A 7,288-nucleotide genomic window follows, 5' to 3' on the forward strand; every position below is an offset into this window, starting at 1 on the left:
ATGTGACCTGACGTGTAGAGCATTCCAGCAGTTGTGTGGAGGAAAGAAGCCAGAGCAAGGGTGGAAGCAGGGAGACCAGCTAGAAAGCGGTTATCAATGCAAGAAAATAAGATGGAAGCAGCCAAGGTGACGAGAAGGGCCAGATACTGGATATATTTGGAAAACACAGCTAACGGTAGTTCCTGGTGAATTAGTTGTGGAGTATAAAGAACAGAATCAAGGATAACAGCTTGGTTCATGGCCTGAGCAACCAGAAGCACAGGAATGCCTTTATCTAAGTGGAGGAAGGCTTTGAATAAAGCCATTTGGGGTGGGGGTGGGGGGGATAATCAGTTCAATTTTATTGTTAAGTTTGAGATGCCTGTTAGATATTCAACTGGAGATGATGAATACTCGTAGATGGTTGGATAGTCAAGTCTGGAGTTTGAGAGAGGTCCGGATTGAAGATAAAAATTTGGGAGTCATTGGCATACAGAAAGCATTAAAGCCTTGAGGCAGAGTTAAGTCACCAAGTGAGTATAGATATAGAAAAGGGCCAAGGACAGGGCCCTGGGGCACCCCAACTTTAGAGAGCCAGGAGATGAACCAAAACAGACAATGGAGACTAAAAAGGAATTAAACTCTCTTCCTTGAAACAATTCTTCTCTTCGCTTCTAGGGCAAAATATTCTCCTGTTTTCCTCTTTACTGCCTACTCCTTCTTAGTCTTCTTTGCTTTGAGGTGGATGAAGTAAAATACGTATCTAATAGATTTGGCAGGACAGAGGTCATCTGTGACCTTGACAAGAATTGTTCTGATGGAGCAATTGGGGTGAAAGTCTGATTGGTGTGAGATCAAGAGAGAATAGGAGATGTGGACATACAGGCAGTAAGTACAGGCAATTCTGTGATGTTTGCAGCCAAAAAAAAAAATAAAACGCTGGTGGAATAATAGTATTGGAGAGGATATACATATACATACATATGAGTATACATAAAGATAGGAGGGAGTACACCATGTTTTTGTGCTAATATTAATTACTTAGGAAAGAGAGACAATTGATGAGCAGGAAATGGGGGGATAATTTCAGGAGCAGTCATTAAAAGACTCAAGAGGAGAAGGGACTATGCTGCCAGGTGGAGGGGTTTGCCTTAGAAAGGGGCAGGGACACTACATCAAAGTAACAGGAAGGAAGGCAGAGTCCAGGCAGAGAGGCAGGTAGGATGGAAGCTATGGTGATGGGAAGATGAGGCAGTTCTTGTCAAATTGCTTTTATTTTCTCAGTGAAATAAGCAGCAAGGTTTTCAGCTCAGAGTGAAGAAGGAGAGGGGTGTTGGATGTTTGAGGATAGAAGGTGCAATGTAGTCATATCAGAGTGTGGAAAGTGAAAAGACTAGGGAAATGCAGAAGGGCAGAGTTGAGAGCCCACTTGAGATTTATAATCATAAATTTAGTTGCAACAGTTAGCACTGTTGTTTTTGTCCAGCGTGTTAAAGCTGGACGGAATCAGGGGTTTTACCAGGTAGTAGGATCTTCTGGGAATGAGGGACTGTACATAAGAGCCTAGACAAGATAGCAACAACTGGGGGTGTATAGTCTGATGGCAGGTATTGCTGAGCAGCTGGGGGTTGGGGGGTTGGAGGGGACGGGGAGCAGTTTCAGATGGGAAGGGGAGGGGAGAAATAACCTTACTGGGGTAACAATTCTCCTGCCCTGAGTGGACCTTTGTTATGAATCTCACTCTCTGGTACCTCACTCAATAAGCTTCCTTCCCTCTGTTGGCAGCTGAGAGGCCATGCAGAATGAGGGATTCATTCAGGGTCCCTGGGGTCAGTAGGAAACCAGGGAACAGTGGGGACTTTTCATTTCCCCTTCCGTGCTACCAAAAAGACCTAGGCAGTGCTTTAGATATTTTAAAAAGAACATTTAAAATGCCCTTGTTTATTTCTGCTTCTGTGCAACATTTGTGCTGCCCAAGAACAGAGAGCTGGTAACCATGGGAGTGAGGCAGTGGTAGTGAAGAGGTGGTTTTTAAATGGGGTGAACTTCAGAGAGGAGGCACCCAGAGCTCAACCCTCCTGGCTCCTCAGAGTTCTTTGTTCATTCAGGTTACTTAGGGAGAGAGGTTGTATTCTTCCCTTCTGGGAAGCAAGCTTTGAAAAGGAAAGCTTTTGCCAGACTCCATAAGGAGAGGGTGTGTCTGTTCCTGGGAGCAGGTTTCTGAGCTGTGCCTAAAAATCTTGGTCAGCAGGGAACTTTGGGCACCCTGTCATGAACAGGACAGCCTGCCATAGCAAATAAGCCAGCCCTGCAGCATCCTGGATCCCGAGTTCTTACACACTGTCCCCTCTCTCACTACCCCTCCCTGGACAGGTGGTCACTCATGGAGGTGGCCCAGAGCCCTGGCCAAGTCACCCCACAGGATGGTATCTGGTGCCAAGGTGGGAGAAGAGGGAGAGAAGCCATCACCTCTTCCACATTCCTGGATGGGGAGCCCCAAGAGCCTTTCTTTCCAGGACTGAAAGAAGTGCCCCAAGTGAACACAGGGCAACGCGGGCAGGGCCGGGCAAACGCGGGCCACAGTTCGGGTCCAGGGAATTCTCATGACTGCAGTGTTTTGCTGCCGGTTTCCCAGCTGCTCCGAGAGGGAGGCAGCGTGGGGGGTGGTGGGGGCGAGAAGGAGGGAGGGGGGAAAGGAGGAGGGAAGTAAACAGGAGACCAAAGAGAGCGCCAGTTCCCTGCGTTCAGAGAACACCAGCCGCCTCCGGTCCCCGGTGGGTGGCTGTATGTGTGGAAATGAAACTGGGAGGGGAAGGGAGAGAAGGAAGAGTAAGCACGCACTTCTAGGCTGTTATCCACCCACCTCGCCTTTCTCGACCCTCCAGCCTACTCTCTTCTGGGGTGAGGGGGTGGGAAGGAGACGGCTCACGAAGCGCCCACCCCCAAGTACGCGTAGCTGCTTTAGCTGTCGGTGAATCAGACACTGTCTCAGCAGCATGTCACCTGCGCTCCTGAGGGGAACGGGGGGTGAGGGCTTGAGACTTTGGAGGGGGAAGGTTGGGTAAGCGGAAAAACCGGTACTGACCTGAGCGTGGGTGACGTCTGGGGCTGGAAAGAAGGGGTGTCTACCTACGAACATCAACACATATGTCGACACCGTACCCAGGACACTGGGGTAGCGGGGTGTAGGACGAGGGCATGGAGGCACAACTTAAGGGAAAATTGGAAGAAGGGGAGGGAATAGGTGGGTGGGAGTGTACATCGCCGGGAAACGACAGGGTGCAGGGCTGGCGGGGTCCTTGGGGAAGGCCGCTGCCCGCCGCTTGCCCGCGCGGGGTTATGCGAGGTAACCGTGAGACGGGAGGAGGAGGCGGGGGCCGCGGGCCGGGGTGTCTGGCGCTCGTTGGACAAAGAGATGATGAAACGTGAGCGCTATATTTACCAAAGGGGTGGAGACCGAGCGGGGTGGGGGGCGGGTAAAAAGGACAAACTGTTCCACAACAACCACAGGAAACACAGCCCATCTGACTCACCGGGAGGGCCGCGCCGACCCCCTCGCAGGCTTAGCCCGGAGGCAGGCGCGGGACTGGAGGGCGCGGGTGCCCTCCATACGGACCAAACGTGGGCGATACGGTTGGGGGATGAGTTGATTATAAATAATTAAAAAAAAGAACACCTTAGGTCCAAGGGTTGCGTGTGTGTGTGTGTTGTGTGGCTTTTGTGGGGTGGAGGAGAGCGCGGAAATGACAGGCATGTTTCCTAACCTCGTGGCCCGACCATCGCGGGAGAGATTTGCCTGCAAACTCAGCGAGCACCATTCCTGCAAAGTCATGTCCTCCCGCACTGCCCTGCCAGCCCGGCCGCCCCGCCCGCGGACAGCAGTGCCCGCCTCTCCGCTCTCCCCCCGCCACCGCCCCAGTCCGGCTCCCGGCGCTCAGAGTTGGGGTGCGATGCCGGCTATGTTTAGAAGCTGATGTCATCCCGACACCCTACTCCGCAGTGTTCCCTGGGGGGACCGCAGGGCAGGTTTTCCTCTTCCTCGCGGTCTTGGGGGATGGAGAAGGTGCCTCCCTCCCCATCCCACACCCAACAGACACACACACACACTTCTTCCACATCTATTTTACACCAGAGAGTTAAAAAAAAAAAAAAAAAGCAGAGCAGCCCACTACAGTTATGAAACAATTTATGGGGGCTGTACGCGCACGCGGAGGGCGCAAACCCAAGGGTTTGGGCCCAAAGGGACCAACAACCCGCCCACTCCCGCCCCTTCCGCCTCCCGCCCGGGTGCGGGGGCTAATTTCAAGGTTAGCTCACGTGGGCGCGAGCGCCCGGAGCTCCTTGCACGAGTTTGGGGCGGGTTCCTCATCCCCCAATCTAGGGCAGTTTGTTCAACTGCAGTAAAGGGAGCTTGATGTTCCAGCAGGGAAGGGATTTCTGAGAACTGGGACTGTCCTCAGATGAACTCGCCTCCTCCGGCTGCTGCTGCTGCGGTGGCCGCCTGCGGAAGACTTTTTAAAAGGGCAATGCCAGGCCCCGGCGAGCGGCTCGCAAGTGGCTGCGCCGCCCGCCAGTCTGCGGTTCGAGCCTTGCGCCCGCCTCTGAGCGCGGGTGATTCATACTGCACAGCGCGGGGCTTCTCCGAGTGCGGGGGACTGCGAGCTAAACTTATCCTCTTGCATATGCATGAACGGGTGGCCTTTCTGCTCTGCACAGGAGAGGCCTGGAGTTTTGCGGGAAGCTGCTAAGTGGAGCCAGAGCAAAGTAGGGCGTCGTGCAAGTTTTCGCGCGAGCCAGGGCCCCCCCCCCCCCCCCAGCCTCTGGGTGTTAACTGTCGTTATGGCGATGGGCGTTTCACCAGATAGGGCTTTACCTGATTGTATTTCAAATCCAGGAAACTCCGCCATTGTTGGAAGCCCGATCCCTTCAGCCCCGCCTCCTCCTCCCCAAACTCGCCACCTTCTCCTAATTACCCAGTTTTCACTAAAATGAACATTGCTTTTCCCTGAATTTGCCCTGTGTGCCTAGACGGGGTCCCTAAAGCCGAAGGGCTTGGGTCCAGAAAGAAGTCTGGATCCAGTCCAGAGTGAGGTCCGACACGTGATCTCCTACCCCCAGCGGGCCATCTGTTCTCTTTCCTTCCCGCCTGGAGGCTGGCAGCTCGGCCCAGCACCGTCCACGCCTCCCAGTAGGAAAGAATGAGAAACGCTAGAGTTGGCGGAACCCAGTGCCTCCAAAGTGTGATTTTAACCTAAACCTCCCTGGGCCTCGGGCAGGGATGAGACCTGGCAATACGTATTTTAAATTAAACTCCAGGGGATCAGCTCCACCCGGGCTAGTTGGGGAAACTCTGCCTTGGACTCAGGTTGCATAAAAATCTTCAGGGGAGGGGCCTGGGAATGGGCTGCTCTCTGCCGGGAACTAGCTCACTTTGGGCTAGGGTGGAAAATTTAGGAAAGAAGATGGGATTCTCTGAGTCCTCCAGGCTATTTCCCACAAACTAACCTGAAGAAAGAAAAAGAGCATGAAGTTAAGGAAGAAAGGTTTTAAGGGATTTTGGACAAATTTATATTTGTGCCTGCTATTTTATTAAATATTGATGTCAAGTGTTCTGACCTTCACTGGCATAAAGAGCTGTTTGTAGCCGCACAGCAGATGAAGTGGTGTTGAAAGAACCCAAGTTTTGCCCAGTTTTTTCCCTAGGATTTTTTTTTTAGAGGAGGGGATCCCTAGACTTTGGAGTTTGGAAGGGACTATGGAGATGTATTAATCTATTCCCATCAATTCACAAATAAGGAAATAGCTCTAAGAGGTTGCCTAAAGTGACAAAGCTGTCTCAGGCCCAGGAAGCCATTGTTCTTGAAAACTTGGATTATAAAGACAAGGTTAGGCAGAATTTAGAAAGGAAAATGCATACTTACAAACTAGAAACACAGTTACAGTCTTTGAATTCTCGTGCTTCTCCCAATTGGTTTGTGTAGATTTGAAATGTGTTTTTATACAGACTAACTTGGGGAAACACAGACCTCATATTTATGTGGCGGATTATATACTTTACTGGTAAATTATTCATTGTAATTAGGAATGATTCATATTAATTTGGGATAATTTATTTTGCCAGAATTTTAACTAGGACAACTACATGCTGGCAAAACAGCATAAGCTGGTTTTAAACATAAAACTTATACATCCCCGCACAGCAAGGAAACCTGTTGTTGAAAATACAAGAAAAAAAATCATGATGTAGGAATTATTACTTGTAATATGTTATTTTTATATATATTTATTTTTTAACATATAAGCCTCATTGAAGACAGAGGGACTTTTCATTTCTGTATTCCCTTATGCCTAGCTCATTGACAGAAATGTAAATAATCTGGAGAGTGAATGAGTAGAAAAGGAGAAAAAAGAAGAAGCAATCTACAATTTTAGAATTGTGGGGTTTAAAAAGATATTCTAAATCAAATCCAGCAGCAGTTATGTTTGTAAATGTGTGAGAGAGATTCATGTGTATGAAATCTCAGTTTTCTTTTACTTTATTACTTTCTTTTATAACTCAGAAATGAATGAGTTGTAAGAGTTCCGGGTTTATGTTCAGTCCAAACAAAATTAAAGGGAATTAAAGAGAAGAGGGCAAGAGGTAGGGAGGGGAAAGTTTATATTTTTAAAAAATCCTGTAATGATTTAGTCAAGTTCCTGGATTACAGTCTTCAAGGAAAAATAATTTTATTTTATTTTCTGGAATCACCCCAGTATTAATTCTGGGGCTGTGTGAAGGTACCCAGGCAATGCCAGTAGCACTGAAAGTCCGAGAGACTGTACAGGCCATTATCATAGGGACCCTACAGAGATCCCTCAGGTATTTGTGCTGGACCTTAAAGAGGCAAGAGAAGGTGCAGTTTCTAAGTGATCATGTATCCTTGGGGACAGAGTGTGTCCCAGAAAAACCATGAAGTAGGCAAACTCTCCTGGGCTTTAGTGAATTTTTTTCTAAAATTAAGGGGATTGGAATTCAAGAAACCTAAGATGGCTTCCCTTTTACACACAACGATGTATGTGTCTATCTTACTAGTATGATAGTGATGGATTTGATGATGATGATATTCTCGATTGACCAGAACCCGCTTTCTGTACTTCCCTTTCCCATTTAGTCACCTACTGTAATATCTTCGTGTACCACTTCAAAAACAAAGTCAAAATAAACTACGCTAGCCTTCAGACTGGGAGGATTAATTTGGGATCCTTCTTTTAGAAACCAAGAACCTGGTGTAACTTTCCCAAACCTTAACAAAGGTGAACAGCCAGTGGG

General features: G+C 49.0%; 2 long non-coding RNA genes across 12 annotated transcripts in view; one reads left to right on the forward strand and one right to left on the reverse strand.

Moving 5' to 3' along the window:
• LOC109446856 (uncharacterized) overlaps positions 1 to 3,205 on the reverse strand; it is a 46,496-nt gene extending 43,291 nt beyond the window's left edge. For all 11 annotated transcript variants that reach the window (XR_016019362.1, XR_016019355.1, XR_016019358.1 and 8 more), the window contains exon 1: positions 3,065 to 3,205. This is a non-coding gene — a long non-coding RNA (uncharacterized LOC109446856). The remainder of the gene's footprint in view (positions 1 to 3,064) is intronic.
• Positions 1 to 3,659, forward strand: part of LOC109446864 (uncharacterized) — a 44,619-nt gene extending 40,960 nt beyond the window's left edge. The window contains exon 5 of the long non-coding RNA XR_016019363.1: positions 2,353 to 3,659. This is a non-coding gene — a long non-coding RNA (uncharacterized LOC109446864). The remainder of the gene's footprint in view (positions 1 to 2,352) is intronic.
• Positions 3,660 to 7,288: the final 3,629 nt, after the last annotated feature.

The sequence above is a fragment of the Rhinolophus sinicus genome, chromosome 16 (genome assembly GCF_057876585.1).
Source record: "Rhinolophus sinicus isolate RSI-liver-muscle chromosome 16, RSI-T2T, whole genome shotgun sequence".
NCBI classification, from domain to species: Eukaryota; Metazoa; Chordata; class Mammalia; order Chiroptera; family Rhinolophidae; genus Rhinolophus; species Rhinolophus sinicus.